Source organism: Suricata suricatta, chromosome 1 (genome assembly GCF_006229205.1).
Source record: "Suricata suricatta isolate VVHF042 chromosome 1, meerkat_22Aug2017_6uvM2_HiC, whole genome shotgun sequence".
Lineage (NCBI taxonomy): Eukaryota > Metazoa > Chordata > Mammalia > Carnivora > Herpestidae > Suricata > Suricata suricatta.
Window position 1 is genome coordinate 138,174,568 of NC_043700.1, and position 27,301 is coordinate 138,201,868.

Sequence of the window (27,301 nt, forward strand, 5' to 3'; positions counted from 1 at the left end):
ACCCCAATAATACAGGATAACCTTCCCATCTCAAGGGGCACCTGGGTGCCTCAGTCTGTTCAAAGTGTCTGACTCTTGATCTCGGCTCAGGTTATACTCTCACAGTATGTGAGTTTGAGCCCCACATCAGTCTCTGTGCTGACAGCACAGAGCCTGCTTGGGATTCTCTCTCTCTCTCTCTCTCTCTCTCTCTCTCTTCCTCTCTGCTCCTTCCCTGTGCGCACTCTTTCTCTCTCAAAATAAATAAATAAGTATCTTCCCTTCTTAGGACATCTGGTGGCTCAGTTGGTTGGGAGTCCTACTCTTGATTTTGGCTCAGATCATGGTTTTGTGGTTTGTGAACTTGAGCCCCACACTGGGCTCTGCATTGGCAACGCAGAGTCTGCTTAGGATTTTCTCTCTGTCCCTCCCCTTGTCTTTTACATGTGCTCTCTTCTCTCTCAAAATAAATAAATATACTTAAAAAAAAAAGAAAAGCCTTCCTGTCTCAAAATGCTTGTCGCATTTATGGATCTTGTTCCTCAGATCCCAGCACATCTTGATGAAGGTCTGTGGAGGTGAACCTGCGTCTTTATCCTCCATGCCCCAGTGGTCGGTAGTCCTGCACTCTCTGCAGGCAAGGAGTCACTCCCTCTCTGTCTGCTCCCTTTGTCCTCCTATCCGTAACCCCGTTTGCTGCAGTGGTGGTGGTAGGGGAAGCAGGGCAGCTTTTTTTTTTTTGCTCTTGAATAGAACAGTCCATCCAGTTTTTGTGTAACCTGGTGTCAGTGCCTTAGGCAGGATGGGTTCTCTTCCTTCCATCCTCCTTTGGGCAGGACGTTGTTAAAATGCCTTACCAAGAAAATCCTGACCTTGGCCTCTGATGCTGTCTATCTCAGGAAGACTGCCCATTTGACCACTACATAAATGAGCTTCCAGTGGTCAGTTGTTTTTTATGTCTGAAGTGCACAAATGCCATTTTCAGAACTGATATCTGTCTTGCCGTACCTTGTGCAAGCCAGAGTGACTGATGTCTTCTATATCTCAGTGATGTGCCGGAGGATAAGGTGTTCATTTCCCCCACCCCACCCCCAGCTTAATATCACTGGCACCTTGTCACTGACCCTAACATTGTTTAGTGGAAGCAGGGCCTACACTTAAAGATCAAAAAGGGTGAGGCAGTCATGCAGCTGGTAATTCCTGGTGGCCTTGTGGGCATGGCAACCCACACATTGACTTCATTGTTATTTTTCTTGTGTATCCAGAGTTACTGACATTGTTGATGAAGTTTATTACAATTCTTAGGATTTGGGTTCCCCTGAGGATAAAAGGGAATAGACCACACACACACACATACACACACGCACACACAAGTTCCTTCTAAATGGGACATTTTATATAACCACTTTTCAGTTTTCAATTTTTCCTTTGATCACATTAGCATACAGCAAAAATATTTTTCCCTCTAACATGTCTACCAGAAAGTTGGCATAAAATGATCCATCCCAAAAACTGTGTCTGCAGATTTTATTCTCTGATTTTATGAAAAAGGTCTCTGGATACAAATTTTATGGGTTTACCACTGTGGTAGGTAATATGTTCAAACGAATGTATTGCGCTCAGAAGTCACATTTCAGTCAAAATGGTCCGTTCTCTTTGGCCTGAAAAGGCATTCCTGTGTGAGCTCCCTGTGTCTTTTGTTCCCACTTACAAGCAGAATGCTTGCCTGCAGACTTCCTCCCCCAATAGCGCCAGGGTGGAGTGGCTCCACTCTTCTTCCAGTCCCCATGGCCACCAGGGGGCATCAGGCTAGAAAGGACAAGGTGGTTACAGGTAACCTCAAGTCAAAATAGAGATTGGAATTCTGAACTCTTGAAGGAAAAAAAAAACCCTACCTGTAATTTTCAGGAGTATTATCCCTAGTTCTCTAAAGAGAATGGGACAGGGACAGGGTTTGAGCTGACGTCTTCGAAGGGACCGTGTTTGTCTTTTGCTGAGGTTAACACTACCCCACATAGAGTACAATGGACAAATACTGTGGGAAATTTGCCTCTTGGAGGCAGTCTGCTGCTTAAAGTCTCCTCTGGTTCTACCAAAGACTTACCAAATATAGTGAGATTGTTTAGATATACCAGTATGTCCATGGAATTTATATTCCCAAGTACTCTCTCTAGATCAGCTGTGAAAAGAGATACAACTTCTTCTAGATTTGGTGTTTTGTTCCACCTCAAGTAGGATCAGCTCTTTTATTCTGAGCGAGACCTTGGTTTTATTTATTTTCTTTACTTGCCACAAGACTGCTGTTGATTGGTTTATAGGTTATTCTTTTAGTCCCAGGTATATTCAGATATTACATGCATACTGCCCTTTGTCTGAGGCAGGAGTCTTCAAACAGGTCTAAAATGGTGTGAGTTCAGTTGGTCCAAGGCATCAGATCTCAGGCCTGCCACCATCAGTCAGGCCTTTGCCTGCTCCTGGAAGAAGGTGTTCTTTCTTGCTTGCTTTCAAGAAAAAATAATGGACCTGGGGAGATATTAAACCAAAACTTTTAATCTCATTCAGTATACTGAAGAGAAAAGGTTTCCCCCCTCTCTTTCTGTTGTAGACAGTAACCGCCCAGAACACCATTAGCATAAATCTTGATTTGAAAATGCTGAGCCTGAGAAGAACATTCTAACTTGGCAAGGGGCGGGGCACAAACATTTTTTGAGGTTTAGCAGGAAGGGGCACTTGACAATTAGGTAGTTTGGAGAATTAGGCAAGGATGTTCTCCTAAGAGGGAAATATAATTTGTAGCTTGGCAGCTATGGTTTGGGCAATTAGGATTTTATCAAGAGGAATGGAGAAAGTTAGGGGCTAAGGTCATTGTGTAAGAGGGAGTAGATAAGAATGGTTGCAGGATGGGGGCATCTGGGTGGCTCAGTCGGTTGAGCGTCTAACTTCGGCTCAGGTCATGATCTCACGGTTCGTGAGTTCGAGCCCCGCATTGGGCTCTGTGCTGATGGCTAGCTCAGAGTCTGGAGCTGCTTCATATTCTGTACCTCTCTCTCTTTGACCCTCCCCTGCTCGAGCTGTCTCTCTCTTTCTCTCAAAAATAAATAAAAACATTAAAAATAAAAAAATTAAAAAAATTAAAAAGAATGGTTGCAGGAACTCTGTAAGCTTCTCAGTTCTTCAGAGCCTCTTACACTATTTTTAATACATAGGAAAGCAAATATGTTTTGCACGTAAACAGAAGGCTATTTCATAATATTTTTTCAAGCCTCATATATTCACTTTCCTTGTAGTATTATGTACCTCTGGCGAAGACATCCAGATCCTTGCCATATGTTGTTGGCAAACAAGAAATAGTATTCACAATCTACCAACTCATTTAATTTCCATGAGCAGGAAGAACTATTCTGTCGTAATACCTGAGGGTCCCAGTGTCTCCCATAATAATAGGATGAGTCCTTTGGGAAAATACCCATTTCTTATATTTAGAACTGCCACCATCACCAGTCACCACACACGCTACTACTAACACCGCCACCACTGCCGCCACTGAGCACTTGACTCAACAGTTAGGTCATTTTGAATTCCCAATAGAAAATACTAATCTATTTTAACCAATTTTCCCCATGCCATATTTTACATATACATCTTAATTTTGTAGGATGCCAAAATCCAAATACTCTGATATTAACACATCATTAATATGGTTTTGTAAGTCAATTTTCTCTAATGAAACAGTTATTTTTCTAGCATACTCCCTAAAACGTGGAGGGCTTCATATTCCTAATGTTATTTCTCTTTAACATATTTTCTATCTGATTCAGTGATGGATCAACCTAAATTCCAATTGATCATTTGCTTTTCCATTACTTAGTTTGATTACCAGGCCTCCTTTTATTATAATGGATATAGCAGCCTAATTCCATTTAACTTCAGCAAAAGGGGAATCGATTTATGTAGCGATAGAGTCTAGGTAATGTTGGTTAAATTTAGGCATGGGTGGTCCTGGAGCTTAAATATTATCAAGACCATTTTTCTTTATCTTTCAACTTTGCTTTTCTTTGGGTTGGCCTGATTCTTGTCTCAAGTGGCAGATACGGCCACTAGTAGCTCTAGGCTCATGATATCTCCTCAGTTAGTGCTTTTTGTACTTCTAGAAAATGTTCCAGGGAAGACCGTGATTGACTTGTGTGGTAGGAAGATTAATGGCTTCCCAAAGATATCCATGTCCCAATTTTTAGAACATGTGAATATGTTACCTTACATGGCAAAAGGAACTTTGAAGATATGATTGAGTTGTGGTTCTTAAGGTGGGGTGATCATTCTGGAGTATCCAGGTGGGTCTGAAGTAGTCACAGGAGGGAGGCAGGAAGTTAGAGAAGAGAAAAGATGCTATGCTACTGGCTTTGAAGATGGTAGAAGGGGGCCATGAATCAAGGAATGCAGGTGGCTTCCAGAAGCTAGAAAAGGCAAGGAAACACACTCCTTTCTAGAGACTCCAGAAGGAACACAGCCCTGAGTACGTATTATAGATAATGGTCTACATAACTATAAAACAATAGATTTTTTTAAGTCATTAAGTTTGTGGTAATTTCTTATAAAAGCAATAGGAAACAAATACAGCTTTTAATGATTGTCCATCCCTAATTCAACTGGTCACCCTTATTGTAAGAGTGTAGGTATAGTACACTACTCAGATATGGGTTATGTGCACTCCCATAACCAGGGTTGAGCTAAGTCCAACCTAAATCACAGATGTGGGGTTGGGAGAAGCAATGAATCCATCCTGCTTCTTAGCTGCTCCACAGCGTGCATATCCATATGCATGTGTATTTATGTACATTTATAATCTCATGATCCAATAAGCAGTCTCTTTGGCCTCTTGAGTGATCAAACACTGGTATGAAATTTCTCAATATGTTTTAGTCTTATATGAAGGCCGCCAATCCATCATGCATTAAGGCCAGTGCATTTGTGGCATTTAACCCACATTCACCTTGAAGGCAGAGGCTACAAATGTTTCATAACCCTCCTCTGTTTATAGTTCTGATATATTTTATTCTTACTCCTTATTCTTAACACAACCTGTATTTTAGACTCAGCGCATTTGGGAACCATTTTGTGTTCTGACAGATACCTTTAGCTTTCTCTATCTAGTAACATACAACATAAGCTACCTTAACTCTTCCCCTAACCATCATAGGCCATCCCATTGGTTCTGATGTAATCTCTGCATATATATCCCATGGTCAAGTTCCATGAATGTATCTTCTCTTTCTAGAAGTGGTCCAGATTTTAAAAAGAAATTATTAGTCTGATAATGAAGATATATATACCACTTTCCCTATATTGCAAGAAAGTTCAGTAAAGGAACGGACCTCTTGGGTTTATATACTCCCTCACTGGCTCCAGTGACCAAATCACAAAATGATAACACTATTTCTCTCTTCCTCTGACTGAAGATTCCAAAACCCCAAATCACTTTATTTTGGATCCACTTCTCTTGGTACCATTTTGCTCATAATTTTGACTGCCAAGGTGAATTGTCTCTTAGCTCAGTTCTTTTTATGATTTGCTCAGGTACAATGTGACACTCACATGCCCCTGGGGACACCCCTGTGGGAAGCTGTGAACTATAACTTGGTCACTCTGGCTATTATCTTGGAAAACTGTGACGACAAGGAGAAATTATTAAAGGAAAGTTGGGCATTTGTTCCAACATGCTTTCCCCCCACTGGAGAAATGCAGGTATCTCCTGTTAATTGATGAGAAAAAGCATGCCCTACCTCTTTCTCAGCTGGAAAAAAAAATACAACAGAGTTGCAAATGAGGTCCATTCAGCTCTCAGTTCAGGTTTGAACTATAATTTAACCCATATAATATCCATTGGGGTGAGAATTTAAGAATAGATTTCTTTATTTTATCCATTTCATTCTCCATTCATATAGGTGAGCCTTCACTTATACTCTCTAATCGGGGCAGGGAGGGTGGTGGCATAGGGCCATCCCCTTCATCACAGAATCTCTCATCTGGACACTCTTTTTTTAAATTTATTTATCTTGAAAAAGAAAGCAAGGGACGGAAGGGCAGAGAGGGAGCGAGAGAATCCCAAGTAGGCTCTGCACTGTCAACATGGAGCCCAAAACTGGGCTCGAACCCATGAACTGTGGGATCATAAACTAAGCCAAAATCAAGAGTTGGACACAACCGACTGAGCCATCCAGGCATCCTGGACTCTCCTTCTTGAGCTATTCCCACAGTCCTTAATCCTCTTAACTACTTCTCTTTCATCCTAATCCCAACCTACTCTGCTGTGGGTGCCCCTGAAATAGGTCTCCTTTTCTGTTCCCCAAGATTTCTGTGCTGGACTGGTCCAGAAGATAGGAGAGGAGGGTAAAAGTGCTAGTCTGACTAGAAAGTAGAATAGAAATTTTTAAAAGATCTGACACTTTATGTTATAGATGTTTATCTCCTGTCAACACATCCCTTTCCTTTCATATCTTATGTTAAAAGCCTGTCCTACGCCCAGCACAGACAGCCCCCATTCTGTCACCTACGTCTAGAAGCTTTCAGCTTCCAGGAAGTGGGTGAAAGAAAAACTCACTTCATTATGTTGAAACAAAAAAAAATAGGTGGCAAATGTTAACTTTGTCAATTTCCTGACACCAATTTACAAACTTCATATCCACTATCTTTCCCCTCCTTTCTCTCCTGGTACTGTAAAACACATGTCTTTTCTAATATCTATTATTATCATTTGTTACTCATTTATTGATGATCTCTCCAGCAGGGACCTCACTGCTGTGCTTAACTTTATGGTTCTCCTCTAGCATCCAGCGTTGCTTAAATCTGTATCTTTCGGTATTCCATGTCTTTCTCTCTCTCCCTCCTATCTGTCTTCTCCCATTCATAGTCATTTTATTTATGTCATTCATACTAGCTGGCTCTACTCTCTCATTCTTCACTTCCTCCCACTTTTCATCACTTTGACCTTTGATTTGTTCTCTCCTTCACTAATTTGTTCTTCAGCTCTGTCTGTCCTTCAGGTGTGTCTACTCAGTTCATCTACTGAGTTTTATTTCAGTTACAGAATTTTAAATTATAATTATTCTGATAAATTTTTGCACCAGCCTATTTTGCTACAAGAGTAAGATATCTTTTTTAGTAAGGCTTCTGAAGATATTGATTATACTTTAAAAATCACTCTCAGTTTTTTGTATTTATTTTATTTCCTCAGGAGGCAGTTCTTTGTATTTGGATTGATGCGTATATTTCAGGGTGTGATTTTTGCTTCACTATTTGGTAATTCTTGGTTGTATTTTTGTCTTTGACTTAACTGTCTCTGCTAGCTTCTGTTATTGTTGCACTTCCCAGTAATTGTGAGGAAAAGATACCAGGTTTCTATGGAGAGTCTTCCTTGTAACTCTTAGGTGTAGCTAGCTGTTCAGGGCATAGCTTTGCTTCGTGTGAGGGCAAGACAAGAAGACAGCTGTCTGGGTACCAGAAAGTAGGTTCTCACTAGACACCAAGTCTTTGGGAATCTCATCTGATCTTGAATTTCCCAGCCTCCAGAACTGGGAGAAACAAATTTGTACTGTTTACAAACCACCCAGTCCATGTATTCTGTTGTATCAGCTGGAGGCTAACTAAGATAGCATCTGAGTTGGTGTAAGTCAACATTAGAAAACTGTAACCACCAACCTTCTTCAAATATTCTGGAATCTATTTAAAACAGTGTATCTGAGACAAAGACATCTGAACTTTGAAATGACTGGAATTGTTGCCCAGGTTTTAAACCTTCAGTTATGCTCAGATAGCAAAGATGTGTCAAAGACTTATCAGTAAGGATTCATTTCTCTGTTGTGAAATTAGAAATAATCTTATAGGGTGCCTGGGTGGTTAAGTGTCTGATTTCAGCTCAGGTCATGATCTCACAGTTCATGAGTTTGAGCCCCACATTGGGCTCTGTGCTGAATAGCCTGGAGCCTGGGAGCCTGCTTGGGATTCTGTCTCCCTCCCTCTCTGCCCCTCCTCTGCTGATGCTCTGTCTCTCCCAAAAAAAATAAACATTAAAAAAAAGTCTTAAATTACCAAAAAAGACGAGTGACTCAATTTTTTTCCTGTCTTTGTAATGCAATACAGTGGAGACTAATGAGGCTGTTAGAGAAGATAATGGCATTGAAATTTCATGACATAATTAATGAGAGAAAATCATAGTATAGAACAATATGTGCAAAGATTCTTCAAAAGAAAAAATTAGGGGTGCCCGGGTGGCTCAGTCAGTTAAATGTCTGACTTTTGATTTCAGGTCAGGTCACAATCTACAATCTCATAGTTTGTGAGATTGAGCCCTGTGTCGGGCTCTGTGCTGACAGTGTGGAGCCCACTTGGGGTTCTCTCTTCTTCTCTCTCTGCCCATCCCATGCCTGGGCTCACGCTCTCTCAAAAATAAGTAAATAAACTTAAAAAAAAAAGTTAAATGCTTATACAAAGAATAAACCACAAAACATAAAGAGATATTTTCAAAATGTTAAGATTTGGGGGATTTATATGGCCTTTTCTGTGTAGTTAAATTTTATTTAGTGGAATGTATTACTTTTGTCATCATAGAAAGTGTTGTTTTACACATATTTACAGAAATAATATCTTTTTGGACAAAACAAGAACCTATATAATTGGTCTGGATCATTAAATAACATCCTAATTCTTTCTTGCCTAATTGTAGTTTTAATGAGTTGCTATAATAATTGAGGTGATTAAAGAACCTAAAAATGATATCACTTAGAGTGGAGATTAATGATCAACTTATGATAAAAACAAAACAATGTCTAATGTTGAGCCCTTTATTAATTTTGGTTGGTGTATCTCGTACCAATCACAAGATAGCAATTGCAGCAGGGGGTGGGTGGGCACACTTCTGAGAAAAATACTGCAGAAGTGGTTCTCCGTCTCTCATCCTGCAGGTTGAGTCTTAGGCAATAGCCCAACACTGCCCCCCCAGTGGTATGTAGAAACAAAGCACCAATGCCAATAAAGGGCAGGTGATTTCAGTAGGCATTCTTATACCTAGGACTTTTAAATTACAATGAAAAGTTTTGTATGCTTATAGGGTTTTTGCAATTCATAATAAACAGCTTATTTTATAGATGAGAGAACTGAGAAGTTAAATGAATAGCCTTAGATCCCACAGCTACATCGTGATAAAGATGGGAGTGGAACCTGGGACTCCATTGTCCTTTGCCAATGTAATTTTTGCCAGTAGGAGCTGCCTCAGCTTTAAATGAGCTGGCTGATATCCTGGAAGTCCAAGGTATTTGTCAAATATAGTCCTGATTTGTAGACTCAATTATGCACAGGAAGCTCATAGCTCCTCATTATTTTCAGCCATCCCTTTACTATGCCTGGTGATTTGTGATACTTTGGATATAGATAGGTCTTTGAATTTTGGAGACCTATTTATTTATTGCAGTTACTGTTACATAGATGAGATGTGCAGATGGTTAATTTAAAACACCCAGATATTTGGTTATTGCTGATAAGACAAAGCCAGCACATGAAGGCTGAACTTTATGGAAATGCACTCCTCCCTGATCGCAATGGTAACTGGCAGGGTCTAATATCATTTATTGCAGAAATATTTTCATTGTTAAAAGGGCATGTTGCTTGTTGAGTTAAGGCTTGTGTGTGTGTGTGTGTGTGTGTGTGTGTGTGTGTGTGTAATTATTATGGTTTCAGTTTCTTGATCTCCTTGACACCCAAAGGTGGAATTGTGACCTTTACATTGTGCATTTTCTTGTGAAAGAGGCACAAGTGAAATCACAGAGGTGTTAACGAGTGAGATGGTAATACAGCAAATCCAATGATTTGATGGCATGTGTATTTGCGTATCTCCTTTTGATTTGGTCTTACTTCCTCCCCCTGACTGCATTCAGATATGGGAGCAGTTGATTAATTTTCAAGTCTGTTTTAGAGAGAGATTCAACTGCATTTTAAACTGACTTGTATCAGAGTTCACTGAAATGAGAGTCACACTTATGATTAATGCCTCTAGGTGGTGCCTGTGACCTGTATTTGGATTCAGTAGCTTGTCAGAGAGAGGAAGAATAGAGGAGAGAGAGAGAGAGAGAGAGAGAGATAGGGAGGAAGAGAGAGAGAGAGAGAGTGTGTGTGTGTGTGTGCGCGTGTGCTCCACTTTCCAAGCTCTGTAGGGAGGCAGTGTTAAAGACCAAAGAGTGAGCTCTTTGGGACTCTTTGTGGTTACTCAGTTCTTATTTTTCCAATATCCTTTGTTTTTTCCCTCCTTGGAAAGAGAATTAGCAAAATTGACATGAAGAAGGAGGTGAAACCCCAGGAGGAAATTTGGAATTTTTAAAAATTATGACTAGCAGTTTATATTTTTAGGGCTGAAACAATGACTCTTTCATGTAATTGTTGCATGTAATATTTGTTGAATAAGCATATGCAGGGGATATTCTTTTAGCATGCTACTCTTTCCCTGTGATGTGTATGCATAGCCAGTCATGTCCTCTCCTTTGTGTTTTAGCCTTCTCTACTGTTTGCAGTTGTGAAGGTTGATTTGATCACTCAAGAGATTTTTTTCTGAGTTGAAGTCCTGTGCTCTCTGGAGGTTCTTTTCGTGTTACAATGTGACTAAGGTGAATGTTCGTGTGTTAGTCTAGAAGACAGAGGTGGAAGGATCTTTAGAGATCAGCAAGGAAAGGAGTTTTCAAATCCTTGGTTTATGTGATCAGTAACTTTCAAGCCGAGATTGCCTAATCACATATTAGGTTTAGAATAATTAAATAAAACAAACAAGATCACCTAAGTCTGTAATTAACAGAGCCTCTCAACTGTCTGCAGATTTCACTATCTTTTTACCATATCCACTCTTTAAGTGAATTTCAGTGGATTTTCAGTAATTTCATAGAGCAAAAATTTCAGGGGTCAGTTTAGGATCAGCATTATTTTACTTAGTGAGGACATTAAAGCCACCCTAACGTCATGTCACCACTACATCATGAAAGAAGGAATATTTTAACACCATGTGGGTAAGGATTTAATCTCAGAATTGATGGCAGTCTTTTGATTTAATAATTTATATAAAACTTTGCATTGTTCATTTCACCAAGGACAAATGAGCTCCTCTTAGTTTGTTGGTAATCCACGAGCAGCAGTAGAGAACTACTGATCTAGGACAGTATCTTCATTTTTTGGATGGAGAAATTGAGACACAAATAAATTGACTTGTTTAAGGTCATATGTCTTGCAAGTAGCAGAGAAATGAGTTTTTCCTATTAGTTCAATAGTTAGAAACTTGGATGGCTCTCTCCCCCTTTTTCTCTTTGAAGGACACATACAAAAGCTAAGAAGAGGCAGTGTATGTCAGGCAGAAAATAGATCCCATAATGAAATGTTCAATTCTGTGTCATAATGGTATTTTTATTTTCTGTGAAAGCTAACTTGATCCTTTTTTTCCTTCGTCCTCTATTTACTTCTTTTCCGTTTTTTTCTTCCCCAGCTTTCCAGAGGTATAATTGAAAAACAGAAGTGTATATATTTAAAGTGAACAACTTGATGATGTGATAAGCACATACGATGTGAAATGATTATCACAGTCACGTTCATTAGCATGCCGATCACCTCACATAGATACCATTTTTTGTGTGTCATCCATTTTGTTTCTGAATCCTGTTTAGAAGCATATCAGTACGTATTCAAGAGAAAGGAATAATGTTTACTGAGTGCTTGCTCAATGACAGGGATTTTGCTAGGTGTTTTGCATAGTTATTTAATCTTTCCCTGTCTCACAGCAACAACTGAGATCTGGGTGAATAACATTAAATGCCAAATTTTTGCACACCATTGATTTTCCTCCTGTTCAGTATTTTCTTTAGAAATACAAGACTGTATCTTCTTGCCATCTGGAATGAATTATATTATTGCCTATATATCTACACATTCTTCCTCATTCTTCATTTTACTATAGCTGTAGTCAAAGGAGGGGCTTTTTAGAATTACCAGACAGTGCTGGTGGAGGGAAATAAATCGAGATGAGCTGCATTTGTGTGCAAATTAATGAGGGGGGAAGGGGAATCAAGTCAATGAATGCCATTTCCTCTTTTGGAATCATTCCCCTGTAGAAAAATGGGTGAGAGTTCCCAAGTAACCAGTCTTCACTAATATGACCACCAGGGGGTGTTCAATACTGTCAGATTCTGGTGGTTCTGTCTCCAGCAAAATCATAGCACCTTAAGATTTCTATAATTATGTCTTTTCTCTCTGTCCATCCTTTCTTCTTTAGAATGGGACCACTAGGCAGACGTTTTATCTTTACTATGCCTTGACTTTTGGGTCTTTAATAATATTCCAGGGGCGCCTGGGTGGCTCAGTCGGTTGGGCAGCCGACTTTGGCTCAGGTCATGATCTCACAGTTTGTGGGTTCAGGCCCTGTGTTGGGCTCTGTGTTAACAGCTCAGAGCCTGGAGCCTGCTTCTGATTCTGTGTCTCCTTCTCTCTCTGACCATCCCCCACTCACACTCTGTGTTTCTCTCTCTCAAAAATAAAAACATTAAAAAATTTTAAATAATAATATTCCATAGAAAATAACCAGTCTTTTTATGAGATTAGACTATATATTACACATGACATTTTGAACTAAGTTACCTTGATCCTTGCTTCTTAGACTTACTAGTTGCCTTAACCATAACAGAACCCTCCTTGAAATGCTGTAGGATAAACATGCCACTGGAATGCCGTCTGCCTCTCACCTTTAATTTTCTCATTTTATTTGGTTCCAGCCCATCCTTTACATCCACATTTAAATTCCTTCCTTCTTAATTAAGTATTTCCTGGCTGTTTGATTCTAGAGAACTTTCTTCTAAGCTCCTACAGCATTCAGATGTCAGTTCCTAATTCTCCATGTAGTCCTGCATTGTCTAACATCAGGGTTGCTTTCCTTCCTCTAGAAGTTTAAGGACTCCTGGAGGAAAAGCCCAGGAAAACCTTCTCTGCAGGCCAAAACAGTATAGGAGTGAAGCTGTAGTCTCAGTGACCCTGGCAAAATACATCCCTCCTCACCTACGGTGTGAGAATGCCAGCTCCCCAGGTGCATCCCAGCTAGCTCTGCCGGCTGCTTTCCTACGGCTCCCCTGTCCCGGTCACTGTCAGGGGGACCCGGTGCTCTGTCCTCTCTCCTGCAGTGAGGCTGTTACTGTCGCCACCAGAAGCGCCTAGAATCTCTGCTGTGCCATCTGCAGTGCTGCCCGGCAAGCTGGCCTCCTCTACGTCTCCTTTTGCGGAACAGGACTTTAGTGTTTGTTGCCCTTTATTTACCCTTTTATTTTATTTTTTTTAATGAAAAGCCACTCTTTTTTTTTTTCAATTTACAACAGCCAAGGCCCTTACCAAAAAGTTTTAAATACAGAAATGTTTTTCTCTGTGTTGAGGCATTAGTGTACATGTGTGTGTTTACATAAGACTTTTTGTTTTTATGAAACAGGTATAGTACTTCAAATGATTTATTTGACAAAGTCGGTGTCCACAAAATGAAACAATCTGTCTGAAACATCCAAATAACAATGACTTGGGCACCAGTCAGACAGAGAAGCAAAACAATTCACGCTTTTCCCTGGGTATTTTTTTCCAAGTATGTTGAAACTTGCCAAAGTCACTTATACCCTGAGCTCAAGTCCATTTCCTAGTTGCTCGCCTGCAGCTGCCTTCTAAATGGAAGACACCCCCGAGAGCCGTAGGCTGCACCCTAAGCCCCAGGAGAATTCTGCCTTGGACTCAAGTGCGCCCAGACATTTCCTCACTGTGGAGGCACCACTGTCATGGTGTTCTAGTGGCCTACTTGCTTCTGGTGGAAATTTCTATGGATCCACACTTTGAGGTTTGAAAGAGGATACTTCTCAGCACCATGCTTCATTGAGGTGCCCACAACAAAAATACCTGCCTCAGGGTAAATATTTTTTGATTCACTTATTGATTCATTGACTCACATGTTTTTCTTCCAATCAAGAAGAATGTTCAGTGAGCACAAACTCCAGGTCAGGGATGGTGCTAAAGAGCTGGATAGACATTGCCCATCTGGGGTCCTCAGAGGGCCTGGGGGTGGTGGTGGTGGTGTGAGGCCGTGTGGGAACAGAGTCCAGCACTAGATGCACACCGGTCCTGAAACCCACTTTCCTTTCTATGATTTGGGCCCTAGGTCTCAGTTTGGGTAATTCGTGGCCAAACCTTTCTTATGTAGGTTTCCTTGCGGATAGTAGCTTATCTTGTTGACCTCTGGCTTGTGTTTGGATATCTCCATCCTCACCCACCCTCCCTCATCAGACCAAATGGGCCAGAAGTGTGGCTTTGGGATTCATTTTACTTTTTACCAGGAGGCCCTTTTACTTCATGCACATTGATAAAAGCAGATGGTTCTACTCCTCTCTACCAAACATACCTGAGCTCTAAACTCAGTTGTTGTGTGGAGAGAGAGAGACGTAATTCTTTTTATCTACAGAATCTGAGCCCTGATTCAGATGTAATATCCTGTAATAACTGTACATAATTTTGAATTTTTCCTCCTCATCTTCCTCCTAACTTAACTTTATAAATAATAAATGCTAGCAGATATTATTAAAGATTCCTTGAAACCATATTTTAAAACCTTTATACTCACCCATTGTATGAATGCCCCATAAATGGTTTCACCATATGATTGGGGAGTTTGTGTTTTGTTGTAAATTGTTGCTGTGATATAAAAAATCTTGTGATGAGAAACTTTGGATATAAATTTCAGTCCATGCTTATTTCTTTAGGAATGACTTCTAAGAGTAGAATTTCTTACTAAGCAGGAAAATTTTTTCCATAGTTTTTCAGCAGTTTTTCTTTCTGCCAGCAATGTATGCGAACTATCCCGCTGCATCTTTATTAGCGTTTAGCATGTATTACTTTGGCATTTTAATAGAGGTATTGTTTTAATTTTTTTATTGGTTACCACTAAGACTGTACATTTTAATATGTTTTTTGGCTTTTATATTTCTATTAGTTTTTAATGCTTTTTATGATGATTTATGAACTTGCTTTATATGGTAGGCAATGGCGCTTTGTCATAATTGTGCCAAGAGTTCTTCTTCCATTATGTTGTCTTTTCATTTTGGTTATAGCATTTTTGATATGTATAAACTTAAAATTTTTATATGTCCAAATTTTTTCATATTTTTGTGATTTTCTGACATGTATAATTCACATCCAAATATCATCAAAATATTCACATTTTTCTATTTAATTGTTTTATTTTAAAGCCATTTAAAAAATATGAAGTTTGCCAGATTTTATAGAATATCCTCTTCTGCCTCAAAGATTGATTTGGTATATCTTACATTCCTTGTTGAATAATTATTTTTCCCTTGTTTTATGATGTTGACTTTCTGATGCGTTATGTTCTTTTATGAACTATGGTTATTCTGAGCTTGTCAATTGTGTTTTAATAATCTGTCTCTCAGTACAACATTGACTTAATTACTATGATTTTGTTTTTAAGTTTATTTATTTATTTTGAGAGAGACAGAAACAGCATGAGTGGGGAGAGAGAGAGAGAGAGAGAGAGAGAGAGAGAGAGAGAGAAAATCCCTAGCAGGCTCCTCACTGCCAGCCCAGAGCCTGACGTAGAGCTCAAACACACCAAACCATGAGGTTATGACCTGAGCTGAAACCAAGAGTCAGATGCTTAACTGACTGAACCACCCATGTGCACCAGTGTGATTTTAAAATAAATTTTAATATTTGGTAAAGTAAGACTCCTTTATTACTCCATTAAGAAATTATTCTGCACTCTTATCTATTTATAGTTCTAGGTTAAATTTAGAATAATTTTATCCAGTTGGGATTTTTCATTATTCCTTTTAGAAAGTTTTTATGGAGGCCTTCACTGTGCCAGGTACTCCTTATTCTGGGTGCTGGGGAATGCAATGCACTTGTGTACAAGAGACTATCCCTGTGTTGTGGGGTTCACGATCTCTTAGAGGAGACAGACAGCAGACAAAAGCAGGAGTGGCTATACAGCGCAATATCAGGTGGCGTTGGTGTGACAAACAGAAAAGCAGGGCAAAGGCAGAGGATGATGGAGATGGTGTTTGAGAACGTTTCTATGAGGAGACGGTGAGAAGTGAGCAGAAAGCAGTAGTCACAGGCAGAGCGATCACAGGTGCCTGGTCCCAGAGGAGCAGGAGGAAGGCTTGTGTGATCGGAGGGACTCAGGGTGTAGGGATGAGTCAGAGATGGATTCAAGGGCCAGATCACGGGCAGCCTTGTAAGGCCTTGAAAATGCCTCGGGTTTCACCCAGCTCTTTTGATTAAGATTATGAAACATTTATAACTTAAATTGAGAAAGAATGATGTATTTTCAGAGTTCCATTTTTCCTTTGAAGAAAGTGGTCTCTCACCATGTTTTCTTTTCCTTTTATCCCTCCACCTCTTCACACTTTATAGTAAAAATGTGTCATGTTGTTTATGTAGATTCCTCATATTTTTAGGTTATTTCTAGATGTTTTATAAATGCTTAATGGTACTGTCAGTGGAATATATATTGTATTTTCTAACATATTTTCTGGTATACAAGAAAATGTGGGTATATATTGTATATCTTATACTTAATACTAAATTCGAAATTTTCTTTTTAAAAAAATTTTTTTAATGTTTTATTTATTTTTTGAGAGAGAGACAGCATGAGCAGGGGAGGGTCAGAGAGAGAGGGAGCCACAGAATCGGAAGACAGGCTCCAGGCTCTGAGCTAGTTGTCAGCACAGAGCCCAACGAGGGGCTCGAACCCACAAACTGTGAGATCATGACCTGAGCCGAAGTTGGACACTTAACTGACTGAGCCACCCAGAATTAATTTTCAATGAATTCTTTTCCACTTTTGTATGAAGAGTTTTAATTTTATCTTCCAGCATACTGACAATTTGTCCTCTCCATTTACATAGCTCTACAGATCAAGAGTGCTATCGGATAGATATCTTTGCTTATTTATTATGTATAAGAATGACTAGATATATTTTTAATATAAGGTTATTATTTTAGAATATTTGTTTGCACATTAAATAATTTCCTTCTACTTCTAACCCTTAAAAGTTACTGTTTTTCTTTTTAAGAATGAGTTACTTTCAGATTCCTTGTTAGCATCTTTTAATGATGATGTGGCTTTTGTTCTTTGACTTGTAGATTTAAGGAAAGATTTCTAAAAAAAAGGATATATAGATTTTCTAATATTAAACAATTATTGGACTCTTAAAATCAATGTTGTTTAATTATGGTAGATGTTTGCTTTAGTCTACTGATCAATTAACTTCTTTATTTGGTCACTGTCAAATTAGCATAATTAAGACCGATTTATAACTTTAGTGTTTTGGACTCTCTTTGGTCACCTTTGCTATTTTGGTGATGCTAGCTTAATGAAATGAACTGGATTACCTACCAGTAAAGTTATCTGGTCCTAAAATCTTTTACTGGAAATAATTAGTTGATAACTTTCAATTTTTTCAAAGCTTATTGATCTTCCCTTGTTTGATATTTTTCATATCAGTCTTGATTCCATATATTTTCCCTCTTAACCTTTTATTTTATTGAGATTTGAGGATTTATCAGCACAGACTTAGTAATTATTTAATTTCAGGAAAATTTCTTTTCATTGTAAGGCCCTTCTCATCCCTGTAATTTAGACATAGACCATAGACGCAGGGACTAGGGTGATCTGAGACTGACTTAGGCTCCATCATTTGTCCTTCTCTTGTTATCTATGAGCAGATATGTTTAGATGGAAGCAAAAGGAGGCAGAAGGAGATGTTTAGTTATTGAACATGGATTTCAGAAAGGTGCATATTCTGAACACTTTAACAACAAAAGGGCTGATCCATGATGTAGACTAGTCCGAGATTGAGATTGAGGGTTTTGTTGGCAGACCACCTAGGTATAAAACCAGATTCCATCACTGACTAACTGTTTGACTTTGGGAAAATTACTATGCTTCCCTGTGCTCCAGGGTTTTCATTTGTGAAATGAAGATTAATTCATTTACTGATTTGACAAATATTTACTATATTTATTGAGAGCCTCCTATGTGTTAGGCACTGTTTTAAGATCTGCAAATGCCTCTGTAAAATAAAAGTACTTGATCTTTGAGTATATCCTATTTGGAGTTCTTGACCCTCTGAGATAAACAGATTAATTTTCTCCAACTTCATTGAGATATAATTGGCATATAACATTTTGTAACTCTAAGGTGTATAATGTGTTGATTTGATATACTTACATATTGCAGTATGATTATCATTTTAGTTTTAGCCAGCACCCCATCATTTCACATAATTGCCATTTCTTTTTTGTGGTGAGAATATTTAAGACTTACTGTTTTAGCACCTTGTAAATGTACATCATAGAATTGTTACTGATTAATCACAATGCTGTGTGTTAGATCCCAAAAATGTGTTCATTTTCTAACTAGAAGTTTATATCCTTTGACAAGCACCAGATCTACTATGAAAAAGTAGTTGGGAGTAACTTTGGGGTGGACACTAACACTAACTTTCGGGTGTTCCCTTTGTAACACATAGGGAAGGCCTTTGAGGTGACATTTGAGTTGAGACTAGATCATAGTAAAATCTGTTCCCCAAAGGTGACAGGCTGTTCTCCAACTGAACCGCAGATTCTGCTTCCATGGGTTGGAGAAGAGGGTTGATTCTTCCCTGGGCATCTCCACACACCAGTGCACTTGATGGCAATTTCTGTGTTTCTACTTTAGCTCTCTAGATGTGCTATACAGACAAGTGTTCTAGTTCTAAGAGCTTTACTTTTTAATAACTCATTGCCAATTGTTCTGAAACCCTTTCCATTGGCAAAGGAGCCTTTATAATTTAGGTAGACTTGAATTTTTCATAGAGAAGTAGGAGGACTTAATTATAGTTTCAGCACACATTGGCATGCTTGTAAGTATTCAAAAGGAAGTCAAAGAATTTTTAGAATTTAAGCCAAGATACTTATTTCCTCTTAATAATGTTATGGCTTGGTGTTTATTTTACCAGTAAATATTCCCATAAGTATCAGGTAATTGGGCTCTATTCTATGGCCTGAAGGCCAGTATTCCTGAACTTGGTGAAACCAACTGAAAAACTGAATTCCAAAAATGGAATTTCTCCATGGAAAATATGTTGTTTCCAGGCCTTGGTATTCACACCTAAGGCCTGTTGGCAGCTGCTCTTTGGCCAGCGGAAACAGACATGGTGGTACATAAGGGCAGTTGCTATGGAAACTTGAACCCAAATGATACTGGGGCTTTGAAGATCAAAGGCAACACCCTGAATTGTTTGGAGAGCCCAGTGAAGGTTTCAGTACTTTATTGTTCTCCCCAAAAAACACTAAAGCCAAGACTTTGAAATGTTTTCTTCTCCAGGTGCATTAGAACTATGTGCATAAAATAGAAGTTTATAGTTTGCTCATAAATTTATCTATTCTAGTTATTTTACCAGCTATTTTACAACACCCATCTCTGCTATAAAGAAAATTGTCATATTGCATTTTTCCTTTTCTCGTATTTATTTCAATAAATAGGTAAAGCAATAAGGCACAAAAAATATGCATAGCCTATAAATTTGGTAGCAGAGATTGATTTATTTTCCTAAATCATGGATAATCTATTTAGTGTATTATTTTTCCCCCACACTCTTCTTACTAAATACAAACACCCATGTTGCCAGATGCACACACAGCTAAACTGCAATTCTACCTGTAATTAAGATTTTGACCTACAGTCGTGTTTTCTCACATAAGTGTAGTTCTTACATTGATTCTTTGTTTATTATTTGGATATAAATCTCATTATCACAATCTTAGCAGAAATTAAAGTGGAAGAAAATATTTTCCCATGAACGTAACTTCCCAAGAGTGCATTTTGTTCTTATCTTATGGAGCCTGATTTGTAATTGTTTCTTCTAACAATCTCCTGTTTTATTAAAGTCCTGGTGAATGATAACAGGGCGTTTTCTTCCTGGCTAATGAAGACTGTTAAGATAAAATCTTTGAACACACTACATTTGTCTGTGGAGATTTGCATCCTTGGTTTCAAGGGCCGTTTTAGAGTCAAGTGAATATGTTATGGTTAGCTGCAGTGATCAAAAGCATCATGTTCACCATGAAGTAATGAAATGAAGACTGAGTATGTTACACCAAGATTTATGATTATATTAATCTATGTACATGAAATATGGAGGGAGGGAAAGGTATAATTTGAAGAAGCTCTCTATGAAGTATTTATTGAAACTTACAAGGCCTTTGCTTCTCTCAGACATCCAGAACCCAGTAATCAAGCTACCCAGACTGTACATAGTAGAGTCTAGTTTTCTTAACATTCCTCAAGGGAGAAGTTTCTTTTTCCCTACCTTACAGGAGCATGCCATCTCTGCTTCTCCTCTCTGAGACACAGAGTGCCAACCACATTTCCAGGCTGGTTCTACGTATTTTCTGTACTTTTCACTCTTTCTCATCCCTCACCTGTGAGGGGCACACTTGCCAGAGTCTCCTCTTATCAGACCTCTGCTTTCTCCTTTCCCCACCACAAACAAAGGACTTGTGACTCAGGATTGTGCTATACCTTAATCTGGAATTTTCACTTTTCTTCATGAAAAGCATTATGTTTTAATAGTAAGCTATAACTAGGGTTTAAATCAAACTGGCAAAGTGGCTATTTGCCATTTAATACACAGAATCATAAGATGAAAAGATATAGAAGGAATTTTGGAGAGTATTTATCAGTATTTTGCCATCATTTATCCCTAGAGGACTTCTGTTGCAGAGGAAAAAGAGACAATGCAGCAGATATCTGAAGGCACAGAGAAAGCTCCAGTCAGAATGAATATAATACATACTATCTTTGAAGCTCACTATTTTAGCTTTAAAACGTTCTGCAACTTTGAAGTTGATACTAAATTATATCTTTACTTATTTTATAATAAAAGTAGTTCTAGAATTTTTACCATTAAGTATAGTGGTCCCTATTTATCCTTCACCTTTGTGTACTATCTAGCACGTATCCATATACCTTGAGGAGTTTGTAAACCCCGATACAAAAAACATAGACCAGACAATTACATCCTATGGTAGGTGAGTAAACTGAGACTTAGAAATGTAGAAATTTTCTTAAGATCACCACGGTAGAATCAACATGAGAATTCAAGTCCAATGGCTTCAGCCCGATGAACTTCTCATCCAACTAAGACATATGTTTCAACCAGATATCTTTTGCACATGGGTTCCTGGAAACTAAGGTTTCTCTAAGTCAGGAACATCTTTGGAACCTGACTGACCTCACTTAACCTGGCTTTCATGTCATATAAGGATACTGAAAAAACACTGTAAGAGTAATTATGCATCTATATATGCTGCTTTCAGTAGCCTTGCTCACAAGGGGAGATGTCAGGGTGTGTGTGTGTGTCTGAGAGACAGTAAATGAAGTAGGGAGTAGAGAGTGGTGGTGGTGGTGGTGGCAGTGGTGGGCAGGTAGCATTCAACAGTAGATCATTTTTTTCCCCATTTTCTGAAACCACTACTTTTTCCTGAAACCCATGAGTCTGATTTTGACTTTAAGCTGCTGAAGGAAAGCATTATTTAGTAAGTGCTGCAGGGGCTGATTCTCTTTTTTTTTCTTTTTTTTTTTTTTAATTAAAAAAAATTTTTAATGCTTTTTATTTGTTTTTGAGAGACAGAGAGAGACAGTGCGAGCAGGGGGATGGTCAGAGAGAGAGGGAGGTACGGAATCTGAAGCAGGCTCCAGGCTCTGAGCTAGCTGCAGCACAAAGCTGGACACGGGGCTCCAACCCACAAACCATGAGATCATGACCTGAGCTGAAGCTGGACACGCATAACCGACTGAGCCACCCAGGGGCCCCTGCAGGGGCTGATTCTTGTGGAGCACATGGGAGTTAGATTTGGCTGGTGTCAAAATTTTCATAACATTTTTAATTTTCAGAGATGTTTTGTACCTGCTTATAAGATTAATATAAATAGTCTTGTTCTCTGTCTCCCAAATAAAACTCATGGATAAAAAGAAGAATTTCATTTGTTACACGTGAAAGATACAAAATATATTTGAGTGACTGAATGGATGGATGGGTCTTTGTGGATAATCAATCAAATTTATGTAGCCATTTTCATGAACAAGGGAAAAATTGCTATCCTAAACAAAATTGACAAAAAGAGGTAATACTATGTGCCTTAAAAAATATAATACAAGTGAAATGTACATACTACAACCAGGCAGAAATAAGGAAAAATCCTTATTGCTTCTGTTTATAGGTGAGATTAGAGAATTCTGGCTCCTCTCTTTGGTCAGGTGAACTGCTCATAGGTATTGATTATGTGAATGCATTTATCAAATAATCCTGGACTTCTAAGGATACGTATTTCAGTACCAACCACTCAGGTAGAAGTTGGGAATATAAAAAATAACTAAGGTCAGTTGTGCCCCAAATTTCTTACAGTCCAGTGGGAAGACAAGTACATGAATAACTAACCATAGTATAACACCACAAAGATGTATGCTGGTGGTATAAACCAGAAGAGAAATTGTGTTAATTGCTGTTACCTTAGGGGGCTAAGGAGGGCTTCACTGAGAAGATAAGTTGAAATGCAAGGATGTACTGACTTGTAAATGGGAAAGTGGAAGTAGGAAAATGGAAGAGGAACGCAATGGCAAAGATGATTGTTGGAAGTAGGAGTGCTATGATCTTTTGAGGAAATGGCAAAGAAAAAAAGTAAGTGCAAGTCCTACTGAGCTGGGCACTTATGGCATGCCAGCAGGAACCTGGGAGCCAGCCAAGGTTTTTCAACCAGAAAATCATTGATGGGGCTTGTGCTTTTTAAAAAGATATTTCTGACAAGAGCTTGTCAGAAATTGATCAGGTTGTGGGTGGTGTGAGAACCCTAGAGAGAAGGGGACCATTATTATCTAATTCTGTAACTCCTTTTTTTTTTTTCATACAGACTCAAAAGTTGCTAAAAATAATGGAAGGTTTTATAAAAGCTGATTTCATCTCTAATAGGCAAGGTGACAATAAATAGAGATAAAATGAAGTTGCATGCAATGAGAAAAGGAAGTGTAGGTGCAGGAATTGTGTGAAGAAAGACTAAAAATCTCTTTAAAACGAGACATTCAGAAACAGTGATTTGCCCAAGGTTGTAGGGACATTGGAAGCCATCACAAAATGATCCTTTAGCCACTAGAGAAGAGTGTGAATCACTCAGAAGACCTATCTATACTGTGTATTTATTCCATATGATGTAATGTTAAATGAAAAAAGATATAAAACCTTTGTTTAAGTAGACATATTTCCTGCCCTCACATAATCACAGCCCCCCATTAGTACCAGCATCCCGCCTTAGAGTGGTACATTTCTTGCAATTGATGAGCCTACACTGACCCATCATTGTCCCTCAAAGCTTTACAGTCCACATTAGGACTCACTCTTGGTGCTGTACATCCTATGGATTTTGACAAATGTACAATATCATGTGTCTACTATTATAGTTTATTACAGTATAGTTTCACTGCCTAAAAATCTTTTGTGCTTTTTAAAACTTTTAAATAATAATCGTAACATTTTAAAGAGGTATATATGATAATATATGTACATAAGATTGGAATTAAATTCAGCAGCATGTTTTAACAGTGCTGATTCAGATTTCCTGCTCATTTATAGTTTCATATTTCTTGCTTGGCCACAGGACATACTAAGGTCCTTTCCTATGACCTGGCCATTTACTAGATCACTCTAGGCCCGTAGGGCATGTTTTATCATTAGACCTAAATAACAGCCAAATAGGATTACTTGTGCCAGGAGACAGTTCCAATTTCTCATGAAAATCTACAATTCATTAAAATATGTGGGGGAAGAGACTTCCCTTAATCCAATACAAGAGCAGTGAAATAAATATATTAAGAATGTCTAAATAATTTCAACATATTCATTTTTGTGTTGGGGAGGGAAGTGATTCAGAGTCCCAGACTCTCAAGTCTCCCATACTCTCAGACCCGATAGCAGCATGTGAATGTGTTAAAAAAAAAAATCCCAGCACACCTGTTCTCTGCAAAGCAGCTATGGTTGTGATGGGTTGGAATCAGGGGGGTGGGTTGTATATGTGAAGAATCAGGTTCTGTGATTTTTTTTTTAAGTGTAGTTACTTACATGGTAGGAAAAACAAAGGAAAAAACAATGAAACATTTAAAGAGGAAAAAATGGTGCAGGGAAAAAACATTCTAGGAAAAAACACCTAATGATCTTAATCAAGTAGATGACTCTCATCATCTTTTGTTCCTTTTAATTCTGGTTGGAGCAAGAGAATAAAAATAAAGAATAAAATATTGTTCAGCTATGAATGGGACAATAAGAGATTTCTATAGCATTCTTTAAATAGGAATGATAACTTTGTCTGAATTTAGATGGATAATTATAAGGTTACATCAGGGACAGACCATTTTCAGGGATAGTTTTGGAAAATAAAAGGCTGATATTTTATTTTATTTTTTAATTCTTTTAATGTTTTATTTATTTTTGAGACAGAGAGACACAGACAGCGTGAACAGGGGAGGGTCAGAGAGAGAGGGAGACAGAGAATCCAAAGACAGGCTCTAGGCTCTGAGCTACCTGCCAGCACAGAGCCCGATGTGGGGCTTGAACCCATGAACTATGAGATCATGACCTGAGCCAAAGTCGGACACTTAACCAATTGGGCCACCCAGGTGCTCCAGGCTAATATTTTAATGAAATACAAAATTGGGAGATTAGAAAAGGAAATGATTGGTTGTATTTTGCTACAAGAAAGAATAATTCTAAGAATGCCTTTTCTTTTGCTTATCTACCACCCACTTCCTATGAATTAAATGTAGCACAATTGTCTTCAGAACATTGGAATGCCATCTTTTAGAATATTTTCCATTTTTTTGGTAAAGGTATTTAAATAAAGACATGTTTTGGCCATGCTGGAGAAGGCAGAAAAGATTTGGCTGTATTGAAATTTATATCCAGCTTTAAATCCAGTATCTTTTTTTTTTTTTTTTAGTTTTACAGTTTTATTTTATCAATGCTATAATGGACATAATTTAAGGAGTTACATAATTCTTTTTTTTTTAAACTTAGATTGTATTGCAGTTTCACTTAACAGTATATGAAATGCTGTGTTGTGACAGGTATCAACTATAAATCCAGTATCTTTACCTCTTGATTTTTAAAGGCAGTGGTGAAAGGGAGCACAGCATGTGGTGAACTATGAATGAAGACATGAAAGGATTTCTTGGTCTGATGTGAAGCTGGTTCCTCCCCTACCATACCCTGTTTCTGGAGTTGTCTGAGTCCATTATAAATATGACTCTAGTGAGCCATACAGTTATCTCCTGTGGAGTGTTGTGCACAGTTTTAACATGTAGTCTATCCCTGAGATGCTTTTGTACAAATAAAAAGTGCTACTTATTAAAAATCAGTGTGTGCAACGGTACAAACTAAATATCAAACCTTCAAAGCTTCTTCATGACCCAGATTACCAGTGCCGACTCTAATTCATTATTTATATGGCAAAAGCATGTGGGAGTAATGTGAGCAGCAGTAGAGTGGGGAGAATCTTCCCGTTCACATCGAAGATGTTAGGATACCAGGGACCGTTATCAGGACTCCTTTTCAAAAAGAAGTCTCCAAGACTTTTGGGGAAAGCTAACTAACTTGCCAACTAAGTAACAGCAGTGAAGGGGTTCACTGAACTGGAGACTTGTGCGGTGAGTACTTTTCTAAATATATGTTATACTTAACAAGGTTTATGTTAAAAAAAAATAGTGGTGAGTACTTTGGGATTAATAGGCACCTAGGCCACTTGGATTGAGGCACTTAAACAATTAGGAAGGACAATTATTGACTGCTAGTTTCTGGTGAAAATAGGTAGACAACTCAGCTAGAGATAGCTGACAACTGGTCCTAAAGCTTGGGATCTGGTTTGTTACTGGGGAGAAATGTTTTTGAGAACGTCACTTTATAAATATTCTCTAACATCACTGTGTGATTGTGTCCCACATAACACCAGGAAGGGGACTGTAAATATTGAAATAGCAATCAACTCTTTAGTTGACAAATACTTTTTACATGTGGGGATGGGTGCTTGTGTGCTGGAAAGAGAAATTTATTAAAGGTGAGGTATCAGAATTAGTTAAAAAGTGGGCCAACAATGGTAGAAGCATGGCTGCCAGGAGAAAAGAATGAACTGACGGTAGCAAACACAGAACGGGTTGAAGGATATAATCCAAGGAGAAAACGATCCCTGCAGAACTCAGTGAGACAGAGAAGCTCTCAGGATTTGAAAGAATAATTCAGAGCTCAATATTCAAACACTGCTAGGATTCTCACCTTACACATTTGTCCCTGTAACTTCCTCCTCCGCATAAAAGCCCTTCTACAAGTGACCTGAGAAAACAGGGATGATATTCTGATTGCCATTTTAATTGTCATCAAATCTTGGTCATTTCCTGATTGGGATGATTTCAGAAAATAAAGTTTATATTTTATATTAAAATAGCCAGTGTGTGGGGGGTGCTAAGTGTTGAGTGGAGTACCAAGAAGTTAGGACCTACTCTTCAGTCTCAAAAAATCTAGTGAAAGAACTTCAGTTCTTGCATTGGGTGGTGGTTTGTTCGGTGAATTATTCAAGATAGGCTAACTGCTATAAAATCAAAACAAATCAACTCCCAGATTGAGCTACTTACATGTCATACTTTATTGCAGGTCAGCGGAGGTGAAAGGATCATTTACACTCTTTTCCATGCCTCTTACATCACAAAGGGCTTTGGAGTCTTCTATTGGATCCTCTGCGTCTGAGCTTCAGTTAAGGGTCAGGACTGGAAGATTTTTATAGAGTCTAAGCCTGACTGTCATTTCTACTTCATTCTAATGGCCTCATGACCCACTGATTACAAGGAGGTCTGAGAAATGTCTTTCTGCATTCCCAGAGGAAAACAAAGTGGGATCTGGATGACACACAGCATAGTCTTGTGCCATCAGAAGGGATCTCTCAGGCTTACCTTTTCTAATTTCTGAGAGGTTGATTTGGATTTGCTCTTCAGCCATTAAATTTCCCACCCTTTAATAGGAAATGGAAGCAGGAAAGACTGAATGCTTATCAGATATCCACTATATATATACACACACATGAAATCAATTAGCCTTTAATCTACTGAGATGTGTATGATTCTGGATTACATATGTAGTTGCTGAGGCTGGGAGAGGGTAGGCAGCTTGTTCAAGGACACTAGCTA

At 38.5% G+C, this 27,301-nt stretch overlaps 1 long non-coding RNA gene across 1 annotated transcript; it reads right to left on the reverse strand.

Moving 5' to 3' along the window:
* Nucleotides 1-1,499: 1,499 nt before the first annotated feature.
* Nucleotides 1,500-26,815, reverse strand: LOC115296615. Its single transcript, XR_003910958.1, has 3 exons — nucleotides 26,753-26,815; nucleotides 2,084-2,502; nucleotides 1,500-1,788 (listed from the first exon to the last, which is right to left on the reverse strand). It is a non-coding gene; the product is annotated as an uncharacterized LOC115296615 (long non-coding RNA).
* Nucleotides 26,816-27,301: the final 486 nt, after the last annotated feature.